This window comes from Thamnophis elegans, chromosome 10 (assembly GCF_009769535.1).
Source record: "Thamnophis elegans isolate rThaEle1 chromosome 10, rThaEle1.pri, whole genome shotgun sequence".
Lineage (NCBI taxonomy): Eukaryota > Metazoa > Chordata > Lepidosauria > Squamata > Colubridae > Thamnophis > Thamnophis elegans.
Window position 1 is genome coordinate 4,529,097 of NC_045550.1, and position 12,567 is coordinate 4,541,663.

At 38.4% G+C, this 12,567-nt stretch overlaps 1 protein-coding gene across 3 annotated transcripts in view; it reads right to left on the reverse strand.

The window, feature by feature from the left end:
- The window catches only part of DOCK1 (dedicator of cytokinesis 1), a 510,685-nt gene that overhangs the window by 412,458 nt on the left and 85,660 nt on the right, over nucleotides 1-12,567 (reverse strand). The window lies entirely within an intron of this gene.

A 12,567-nucleotide genomic window follows, 5' to 3' on the forward strand; every position in this document is an offset into this window, starting at 1 on the left:
ATGAAAAATTACTTTTTCAGTTAACTCTGCCTGACATTAGTTGGGCGAACAGAAATATTAGTTGGCCAATTCTAAAAGGGAGCACCAGAAAGAACTTAAAATATTTTTTAAGAGAGCTGGGTTTTTCATTTATATTATATGTATGAACAGAATTAACACAAATTGCAGATACCAATCAAACATAAAGAAAAAAAGGATGAAATAATGCTCATTTTTAAAAACTCAGTGAAAATAAAAACAATATACCAAGAAGGTGGCATACTGGTTGTGATTTGATCTCTTCGGGGGATCCCGGGGATCCCCTATACAAGTATTTTAATATTGCAGACTTGCAGTATTATAAGTCATACTGATATTATAGAACACTTTAATTAAGCGGGTCCCTTGAATAAACATAACTTTGAGTTTCAAATAACACTGATTTTTTATTTTTGAAAGTTACCGTAGCTGCTGCATTTCCCACCCTAGGCTTATACTCGAGTCAATAACTTTTCCAGCTTTTTGGGGTAAAATTAGGTGCCTCGGCTTATATTCGGGTCGGCTTATACTCGAGTATATACGGTAAGCTAAAGAACAAGATGAAAGCCAACTAATGTCTACGATATGATACTCAGCATATATTTACTTTTTTTTTCAAAGAGAATATAAAAATTGCTTAAAAGTCTGGAACCTCATTGAGAACCAGAGGAACTGTACAAACAGAGTAAATAATTTGTTAAGGATGATTATGAAAAGAGACTGCCAAAGATGAAGAAATAAAGAAAGCTTATTTGACTTGCTTAAGGTCAAGCCAGCCTCCTTCAGCAACCAAGAAAGAAATCACTTAACTCCATTTTGCAGAATTAAGCCTATTGAGCCAAATGAAAAGTACTGGGGAGTGAAGAAGTGTGGGAAGGCGTGCCCTTCGTCAGCATTGGTACAACATGACAAAAAATGGTCTGACATTTTAAATACTCCGGAAAATATTTGAAGAATGGGGACAGAAATCAGCAACCTACCAAGTCAGCATTGAGGTATGTTTCTATGGATAGACTATTTCCAAAAGAAGTCAAAGAGGAAATGACGGATGAGAAAAAAATAGCCTGGAAGATCTACAGGATTAAAAGTTGAAAAAAGCCTGATACTCATCCGATACAAAAATATTAGAAAATAAATTGTTGAAATATTGGATTTTTTTAAAAAAAATTATAGATTTTAAGAGATGACATTTAAGGCATAAAATCACTTCTAGTGATGCCAATAGAATGACCTGGATAATGACTCCTTACTGCATTTATAAAAATGCTTTGCTAAAGCACTGAATAGCAATAGCAATAGCAGTTAGACTTATATACCGCTTCATAGGGCTTTCAGCCCTCTCTAAGCGGTTTAGAGTCAGCATATCGCCCCCACAGTCTGGGTCCTCATTTCACCCACCTCGGAAGGATGGAAGGCTGAGTCAACCTTGAGCCGGTGAGATTAGAACCGCTGAACTGCAGATAACAGTCAGCTGAAGTGGCCTGCAGTACTGCACCCTAACCACTGTGCCACCTCGGCTGAAGTTGCTGTTGAGATTTGGGGGGGGGGGGGGGACTGAAGAGAAAGCAAGTCCTGTGACAACAATTGAAGGAATTAAGGATCAAGATAATTAGAAACAAAAAAACAAAATGACTATGGTTAACATAAAACATGTTTCTATAAACTTTTGGTTACTTTTTATGAATTTTTTGCTGAGATCAGAACTAAATATTATGATTTATGGGTTTGTATATGGATAAGAAATGGGTTATAAAAAGAAGAGATATTTTCATGTAATCTTATAAAGGTAAAGAATCACATCTGACTTGTGATGAAGATCAGAAGTCACTTTTTTAAAATATTCCTTTTCCTTTTTTCTTTTTACTTTTCTTGTACTTTTTTATCCTTTTTCTTTTACTAACTTGAGTTTGTTAACTTTCATTATTTCTTTTTTTAAAAAAGGTTTCCAATAAAAAATATTTTAAAAAGAAGAAATCAAACTAAATGTCAGAAAAAAAACTGTGAAAATTGCCAAGAGAAGCTGGAGACAAAAAAGATAAAATATCTCAAGACAAAAATTTCAAAGAGAGGTTAGAAAAAACAAAAAGCAATATTACATCTAGTATATAATATATAAAGATAGTAACTAATTGAAAGATCAAAGATGGAAAGAATATACTGGAGTTCTGTATAGCAAAGATGTCAACATCCAAAGAAGAATCTAGCCAAGCAAAACTGGAGAAATGACACAGTGGACAATAGACTGGAAGACTTTAGTCTTCATTCTAATATCTAAAAAAGGAGCAGAGTTTAGTTTAGTTTAGTTTAGTTTTCCTTTATTTGTATGCCGCCCTTTTCCCTGGGGGGACTCAGGGCGGCTCACAATTCAGAAGGGTGGGTGGGCAAGACAAACAGTATTCCAAACATAGAGACAATACAACATATTAAAAGAAGGCACAACAGTCACACAATTCGGGTGGGGTTGGAATCTTAACCCCAGGCCAGCCGGGACAGCCAGATCTTTAAAGCGGCGCGGAAGGATTGGAGGGTGGCGAGGGTCCGAATCTCCACGGGGAGTTTGTTCCAGAGGGTCGGAGCAGTGAGAAAATTATCATATAATATCCTTAATTTCACATGCTAACAAAATAAGGTTTAGGCTCATCCAGCGCAGATTAGAGCCTCCCTGGAAAAGGACGTGCCAGATATTCAAGCGGCCTTTAGAAAAGGTTGAAGAAAACAAGATATTATTTCAGATGCATGTTGGGTAATTGAGAAAGCAAAAGAATGCCAAAAAGAAATCAGAATGTGCTTCATAGATACAGAAAGGCCATTATTATACTGATCATGTCAAGCTGGGGAATGTGTTGAGAAATATGAGAATGTCAGAAAGCCTTGTCCTCATGCCAAATCTTTATTCAGGTCATGAAACCCGTATTGTAGCAGGAAATGAGACAAGACCAGCTCTTTGTCAGAGGGAGAGGTTTATTTGCGCAAAGGTTCAGGAGCGATTGGTCAAGCAAAATCTGAACCCCGAAGGGCAGTTGTTTACAGTCTTTTATACTCTTAGCCAACTTATCGATCATCCCCAAATACCTGGCCTTCCTGTGTCATGTAGACCCCTTTCCTGTGTCACGTAGGCCTCGTACACAATCTCCCAAAACAGAGACATGACATTCATTACTCATTTACCTCCCCACAGGGGGTATTGATACCAATATCCTGTTTCATTTATTTTAATTAGGTGAAGCAAACAGAACAACTAATCTTAAGGGTAATCATTCCTTTTTCCCATTCCACATGTTAAAGAAACTTTTAATACCCAAATAATCTGTCCAGTTGTCAAATTCTCTTTTAGTATGGATACAATATGGTGCAAAAAAGGAGAGGTGATAACGGAGGGAGAGGCTGTCTCAGCAAAGGAACAAGAGAAAACTCCATCTCCTTACTTACTCAACCTATAAGATGAAATATAGCACGAGCTAGGTATAACAAAGCTGGCTATCTTACTGCAGATGTTCCAATTTGCTGTGGCATGAAATAGGGGTGCAATTTAGCTCCTGTGCTGTTTAATATTTATATAAATTCAGTTACGGATTTTACAAAAATAAAAAAAAGAATTAAAGTTCTGTGCTATTAAGGAAATGGAACAAGAACAGACACTTGGCAATGTTTTGTATGCCAACGATGCAGCAATTCTCTCCTGCAGGTTGGAAAAGTTTGCAGGCGGTAGCAGAGTTCTGCAAGAAGGAAAGTGTTAGTATTAATTACTCCAAACTAAAATTATGGGAAGTCCTAGCTGCCATAAATTCCAATGATAAATAGAAGCTCATAAAATAGAACCATTTCTACTTTTAAATATCTTGAGAGTAATTTTCAAGCCTCTGGAATTTGGCAGGAACAATCTAGAATCCTTTTTGCCAAAGCCAATAATGGTGCCAAGGTAATCTTGGTCTTTTTTCACTCTAGGGAAGGTAGAAGCATACCTACTGCCATTAACTGGCTTAAAACAAAATCTACATCCCATATGCTGTCTGGCCAATAGAGATGAACCAACAATTATCTGAAGCCCACGAACCAAGCCCTTGGATCGATCCATCTTTTGCAAGCACTTTTCTAGATTCCGTGTTATCTGCCAAATGTTCGAATTTACACGGAAACAAAATGATCCCACTGGAAGTGAGATCCCATGTTTGCCTACTCTCTCATTATATTGTCTATTTTCTTCTTGGGATGAAAAGTAAAAATCATAGCTGACTTGTGTTATAGCAGCCATTCTATCCACTCTTTGAGACCTCTAGGCCTACAGAAAAATGAAAGCGGAAATTTCTTTGGGGCAGCTTTTCTCAAATCAAATACAAATTTGGGTGCAACAAGTATATGAGTATACATGTAAAAGCAACATGAAAAATATTTACTTGTTTATTGCCCAAAGCATAGAAACTAGATATAATAGTGTTGTGGCCCGGCAGGAGCCGTTGGCCACCAGGTGGCGGCAGAGCATTGTATCAGAGGGAGTGTTCAGGGAAACACTTGGGAGTTGTTGCAGGATGCACCCCGTTGAAGGGTTACTCGACAGAAGGAACAATTGAGTACTTACAGGAGATAATTGCGAGCAGCTGTTGCTCATTGGGATCCTCTCCTGAGTATAAAGAGACTGCTGGTGCCACGCCCTGGTTGCAGAAGTCAACGTTCCGTTCCTGTTCTAGTAATCGTTCCCCGTTCGCGTTCACAAACCGAGAGAAGCCAACTTGGATAAGTGACTTGATATATATAATCCTGTTTTGCAGTAGTTTGTGAGTTATAGGACTTTTGCCAGAGCAATTATCTTTGTTTCTTTTGGGCTCGCAGCCAGCAAGAGCTGGGACTGATTAAAACATTCTTTTGTACATTCTGTTTGGCTTTCGTTCCTGAATGGACAAGGTGGGGGTCAGAATATAATAGTATGCCACATACATTCTTCAACTTTTCTTGGCAACATTTTTAAGAAGTGAGTTGCCAGTTCCTTCATCCTAAGGCTGGGAAAAGAGAAAAAAGCTGCCTTTTGCAATTGACTGATAGTGATTTTGTCAATGCCGACGGTAGTCAACTGATACACCAAATGTTCTGAGATTGCACCAAAGGCTCTTATTATTACTGATACTTTCTTTTCTTTCCTTTCACAGTCATTCTACTTCTATTTCAAGTCATTGTATTATGTGATTTTCTTCAGCCCCTTTCTCTTCTGATGTCTCCAGCTACTGCTAGGTCTACTATGAGTACTTTTGTGTTTTTCTTATCAGCAATTGTTAAATCTGGAATATTATGTGGCAGGTACTATTCTGTTTCAATTCAAACACTTTAGCTTCTTCATATTCCATTACTATATCTACTTTGTGGTGCTATCAATTCTTTCTTGAAGCAGATGATGTTTCTGCACATATTCCCATGGACCATTGATACTACTTTATGTTTGTGGTCTGTGCAGTCTTCTTTGGACAGCTAACTAAATAGTCCACTATTTATTCAGCTTCTCTGCAGAAGTGGACGTCTGTTACTGTCTTCTCAATTCTGCCTTCATATGCACTTCTTAACGTTTGATATTGTGCAGCCAGAATTACGCTGTTCTTCACATCCTGCTCTTAACCATTATCAGGTCATGTTATCTGCTTTGCCTGCTAGCTCTTTGATATACTGGCCATGTTATACTTTGCCTTGCCATATAGAAGGCTAAGTAAGCCTTCGTGCTGTTCTAGCTTCATTGCATCTTCTTTCACTGTCCTTAAGATATTATTCCAATGCAACGTTTTCTTCTGCAACTATCCAATGTATTTGCAAACATTCCAGATGTGTTCCTTGGTAAGCAGAGATTGGAACTGCCCAGGGGTTAATTGCCTTGACAGTATTTCCTCAACTGAATTTGGACTTTAAAATCTTCTACACTCTCATGATGCATTCACTTCTAACCTTGTCCTTGAATTCAGTTGCGCTTAATGTTATCAGCCTGAAAGATGATGTGGTATTTGTAATAATCATCTTTATCCAGGCTCTTGATTCTATTTGCACAGGGCATCTTGAGTCCTTCAGTTTGCATTATTTTTTTCCAGCTGATGGTAAGGTTGGCACATTTGCCCATTTCAAATTGTATTTCAATATTTTGGCTGCATATATAGATACTTTTGAGCAGCGACTCCAATTCAGACGGTGCTTTTCCACGTAGCTTCAAATCATTCATGTTAAGCAGGTGGGATATTCTGGCAGATGTTTTTGATGTTTGAAAGCCATAGCCTGACTTGTTCGGTATTGTTGGCAAAGGAATCAACAAATGGCAGTGGTCAAAATGTATATCCTCGAAAGATTTCTCACGATATTAATCTCTTCCAGTCTATCACCACTGATCAGCAACTAGGTCTACCATTGTAGCATTGATCTTTGCACAAGCGTCTGATGTTTCTAACAACTCCTGTTATTTCTAGGCACTTGATTATCTTATCATGTGGCATGGAGTCAAATGACTTCTGCTAATCAATCCATCCTACAAATCAGATGTTTCAACCAAAAACCATGAATTAATCTTCACCTATTACCGACCAATTCTTGCTTTTCCTTGCCTTCCACACCCCAATTTCTGCTGTTATTACAAGTTTGTTTTCATTTCAGCTTCTTTTGTATTCTGATCTATCTCCTTTAACCAAACTGCATTCTTGTTTCACTGGTAATGGAAACCTTGCAAAAGATAATCATATGCCAGGATATATCTATATTCATGAAGATCAGAATCATGTAGCCAATGGTTTTCCCTGTGACGCGCTACGGAAGTATAAGTTGACTTTTGAAGGAAAAGGATAGAAAAAGTATTGATATTTTTGAATTTTAGTGTTCGAGAAGACTCTTGAGAATACCATGGACAGCACAGAAAGAAAATGAATAAATCAACCCGCAGTTCTCACTTGAGGTACAAATGACCAGGTTCAATTTATACTACTTCAGACACATTATATGAAGATCTAGCTGTGGCGAAAATTCTAATGATGGAAAAGGTGGAATGAAAAAGATAATGACCAAACACAAATTGAATAGATAGTGACAATGAATATGCCATCAGAAGAGCTAAAGGATCAGGTTAGGGATATTTCATCATGGAAAAAATAGATATATGTGGTCAGTAGGGTTGAAACCAACTTGATGGCACCTTATCTATCTATCTATCATCTATCTATCTACATACATACATACATACATACATACATACATACATACATACATACATATAATTAGTAATACAAAACGTCACCAAACAACTTTTACAAACCAAAGCTATTGATAGAAATTTTGCAATCATTTTTGAGGTTTTTTGACACTGATCATGTAAAAGGAGATAGTGAATCTCATGATCATAAAAAAGGAACATTTTCTTGCAATAAAAGATCTGTTCACCATCAAATGCATACTGGGAGTTTTAACAGCACATGTGATACATATTCAACCTCTAAGTATGCTTTTTATAAGGAAAATGATATCTCTGCTCACCATCACACTAATAGGTACCAATCAGGCTAGGGAGAAAAGTGTGCAATATAGATCTATTTCAAGCTATTTAGCTCTCATCAGCTAGCCAAACCCTTACTGGGAATCGAACCTGGGTTGTATTACATATCAGGCAGTTGTGTTAGCCACTAAGCCTCAGGCTCTCCTCCTTTATCAGCTAAGCCAGGGAAATAGGTATGTATTGTTTCACAACCCCTGGATGCCCAAATATGGGAGGGAGCATACTGCTTCCCTTTTCTGTCTATCGGCTCACCCTAGGAACCATCCAGGCAGAAAGCCATTTTTTTATTTATTTATCAGCACAAATGCAACACAAATGTAACAAAGGCAACATTAAAAATGAATGAATGAATGAATAAATGAATATATATATATATATATATATATATATATATATATATATATATATATATATATATATATATTCATATTTGTGAAGGCATTGAATAAATGTTATTAAAGTCATCAGGATGTACTTTTGGCCACATATTGTGCTTCAAAATACAAACATTGGTCAAAATGCTACTGTTTATTTGCACACATTGAAGAAATATACAAAATCCATCTTCCACTGAAGTGTCTATGCTGAAAGCTTGTATATCTTAACAGGCCCTGATTATAATTCTAAGAGGCTGCAAACATGCAAAGCCTACACCGCAGTCATCCCACATGCATGATTACCCAGAAAACTGAGAAACATATATTAATAGTCCTTTACTTTGGCCACAAAGGCATCTCGCTTCAGGCACAGTCACACATGCTACTCATGAGATCACTTACAAGCTTTGGCCAGAGCAGTGAGTTAGGTCAAAAACCCTGTTAATGACAATAAGAATAAGAGAAGATGGATGGAGAAAAGGAAGTGTTCAGGCTCCACTGGCCCTATTGGCAATGGATATGAGCTGAAGTTTTCACTCATTGTTAGTAATTCCCATTCCAAAATAGGAATTGGTAGGAGCATGACATTTCACGTACCTTTTAGGTACTAATCTCTTTCTATTAATTATTCTAGCATCACAGTTTGATAAATAATAAACAATAATATTATTAGCCAGGGACTTTTATTTCCTCATGAAAACCTCCTTTCAAAGTGCATACATGAGCAAAAATGTTGACATCCTCTATAATTTCCTGATAATTCCACCAGCAATAATAGTTTCAAAATAGTGATTCTTCTACCTTAAGGAACAATTCGTGTTCATATTAAAATAACAGAATTGTGTGGTAATAAATCACGTTAGTTATTTATCATACAATAAATGACATTGATAAAGCTGCCCTCTCATAACCTTGTTAATTAAAGAGCATGCAATTCATAATGATAATAAACAGTAAACTGTTATTATTCGCATGCAGATCAGAAGGGCCACAGCTATTTTACAGAAACCTAAACCTTTTTGCTTCTCCACACCATTATTTCCAAGCCTCTTCTGTCTCGTCAAGGTAGCCTTCAGAGGCTTACAATAATTCTCTTTATAACACACCATACTCACAGGAAATCAGTGTTTGTGTGTGTGTATGTGTGTGTGTGCCAGAGGTGGGTTCCTACCAGTTCGCACCAGTTCGGTAGAACCGGTTCGTCAAATCTACTGAACCAGTTAGAAGAGGTTCCACCAGAAAGCAGGCCACACCTACAGAAGAGGTTCCAAAAAATTTTGAAACCCACCAATTTTTGACACACACACAGACACACACACACACACACACACACACACAGAAGGAAGAAAGAAATAAAGAAAAAAGAAAGAAAAAAAGAAAAAAGAAAGAAAAAGTGAGAGAGAGAAAAGAAAAAAAGGAAAAGGGGACAGAGAGACAAAAGGAAGGAGAGAGAGAGAGAGAGACAGACAGACAGACAGAGACAGAAAGAAAGAAAACACATGGCCGGCAAGCCACTCCCACAAAGGAGGCCACACCCACAGAGTAGGTTCAAAAAAAATTTGAAACCCACCACTGGTGTGTGTGCACGCACAGTCACACACACACACACGTGTAGGATAAAACCCCAAGTTTCTTTCTCCCCAAAGAAGTAAAAGTTACCTTTTTTTCAAACTTGTCTACTGCAGTTATATGCATTCAGGTAAGTTCTCAGTTATCAATGGGAATTAGGGCTGGAATTTCCATTACTAAGCTGTGTAGTCATAAGGTATGACATCACGTGACTGTACTGCTTAGGGATTACAATCTTAACATTGTCCATTGCCACTGTTAAGGAAGTCATTAAGCCAGTCATTAACCAAGAACCTCTTCCTAACTTCCTGCTAGCTTCCTCTAAGCAAAATAAATAAGGAAACCACAATTCCTAGGCAGCTCACAAGAAGCCTGCTAGATTGTCCACGTGGCAGCACCCATCCAGCAGTAGCACAGCTGGGCTGGGGAAGACGACTGCTGGGGCGGGAGGGTGCGCAAGCAACTTCTGTGGCACCATGCAAGCAGAGTTGGATCAAGGGTGGCTGCTGCCAGGGTAGGAGCATGTGCCCTGTGCCCCAAATGACCTGCATCTTCTTCTTCCTCCCACTTGACGGGACACACCCAGGTTGGTCTTTTCCAATACCTTCATGGTATTGGACCTGGGTACTTGAGAGACCGCCTGCTGCCAATTACCTCCCAAAGACCCATTAGATCACACAGGGTCGGCCTCCTCCGGGTTCTGTCTACCAGCCAATGCCACCTGGCTACTACCCGGGGGAGGGCCTTCTCTGTGGCAGCTCTGGCCCTCTGGAACGAACTCCCCGCAGAGATTCGGACCCTTCACTCTCTCCAGGCCTTCCGAAAAGCCGTCAAAACCTGGCTGTGTCGGCAGGCCTGGGGTTGATGAGTTCCCCTCCCCTCTCGACCTGTGTGGTTGTGTGATTCTTGGCTACTTTAACTACTTGTATTGTGTTCTATGTTTCCCTTTCCCCCTTTGAGTTGTTCGCCTTCCTGAGTCCCTCCCGGAGAAGGGCGGCATACAAATAAAATAAATCTAAATCTAAAGGAGACAGAATGGCACACAATGACAAATGTAGTGAAGCTCAAGGTGGCAGGGGCAGCAGCCAAAAGGCAGAGATAGGGAGAAATAGGTGGGGGAACTGACGTGCACCCTGCAATCATAAATGTGGATAGGTTGCCCAATGCCCGAATTTTGATCTTCTGACAGCCAGGGCTGTAAGTTCAAGAAGTGAATGCAAGTACCGTTCATTCAGCACTGGCATAACCTCAAAGAGTCACTGAACAAGTGGTTTTTAAGCAAGGACTACCTATAGTGTTTTCATAAATAATTTATCTATTCCCAATCTCCCTTCTTCCCACCTTCTAACCTTTAACCCTGGTATGTGTCTCCTGGCCTTCCGAAAAGCCGTTAAAACCTGGCTGTGTCGGCAGGCCTGGGGTTCATGAGCTCCCTTCCCCTCTCGACAGGTGTGGTTGTTGGTTATTTTAAATGTCTGTTTCGTATTTGTATGTTCCCTTTCCCGTTTGAGTTGTTCGCCGCCCTGAGTCCCTATAGGGAATAGGGCGGCATATAAATAAAATAAAACTTCAAACTTCAAACTATGGACTCAGTATCATTTCCCCACCTCCATTTCCTATGGAGCCGAGGTGACGTAGTGGTTAAATGCAACACTGCAGGCTACTTCAGCTGACTGCAGTTCTGCAGTTCGGCTGTTCAAATCTCACCGGCTCAGGGTTGACTCAGCCTTCCATCCTTCTGAGGTGGGTGAAATGAGGACCCGGATTGTTGTTGGGGGCAATATGCTGACTCTGTAAAACCGCTTAGAGAGGGCTGAAAGCCCTATGAAGCGCTATATAAGTCTAACTGCTATTGCTATTGCTAGTAAACCTCCATCCTCTGTACACTGAATAGGACCAGTAATTTTACTTTAGTACAACAAAGATAAACTTCTGCTATGAAGTTTGATTTCCACTAGCAGAATATTTTAACATTTATGTAAAACAGGATTAACACCTTATTAATTCATCAAACTAATATCCTGCCACAACCGCAGGACTCTCGGTGGTTCCTTAAATAAGACTATACAATAATAAAATAAAAGCATAAAAGAATTAAAATGGTGCCAGACCCAGGGGAAAAAAAATTCCAGGAAAGCTCTTCAGCTTTTTCCAAAAAGCAGACAAATTGCAGTGCAAACAAAAATGGGAAGGAGAATTTGAATGACAACCTGGATCAACCCAGCAGCAATTTAAAAGATGTATGGGAAAACACTGTAGCAGCAGTCCTAAGCCTTATAGCACGAGGGTTATAATAATCTAAAGTCTAATCACTCTGGCCATTCCTTATCTGCTGCAACTTAATGCAAATGTTTCCTATTAAAACTGTTTGTAGTTAATGGTCATAAATACATCAGTAAATTACTGTCTCTTGTTTTCATTAGTGAAATTGTTAAATTTTCTGTTAAAATTATTGCTTTCATTCAATGATTAATTTTACAACAAAAGCAGCAGCTCTTTTAATTATAGAAGCACTAAAAATTACGAAGATGTCAAATCTTACAAGTTCTAAGTATAAACACTGAAGATTACACAATTAAAACTTTGGTTTTTCTTTGCCAATATTACAATAAAAATTGAAGCTAGGTTTTTAATGAATTCAGTAACATTAGTTAGATCAGCTGTAATCTTATTACAAACTAGTAAGGCGTTATTAACTGCATTAACAATAAACATGAAACAAGCTAAATACTAGTTTATCTTCCTGAAACGTATGAACTTTAAACAGCAACATTAACAAGTGAAGTCAATACTTGGCTTGTAAGTAAAATGCTAACAAGCTTTTCCATAGACTTCATGACTAATGAAAATCACAGCAGCCCATTAACAGTATAAACAAGTTAGTTTATTTTCTCTATAAAAATGTTGTAAATACCCAAATACCAGCCTCTAAGAAGCACACACCCAATATTATCAATTGGCTTTACCTAAATAAAGAAGTGTAAAAAAGAATAAACTATAGGAAAAGGCATCAAGAAGAGAGACGAAAAGAATAGGGGTTCGAATTAGAAAGAAATTTCTTTAAAATAGCTTTTAAAAAAATAGCAGTGGATATAAATT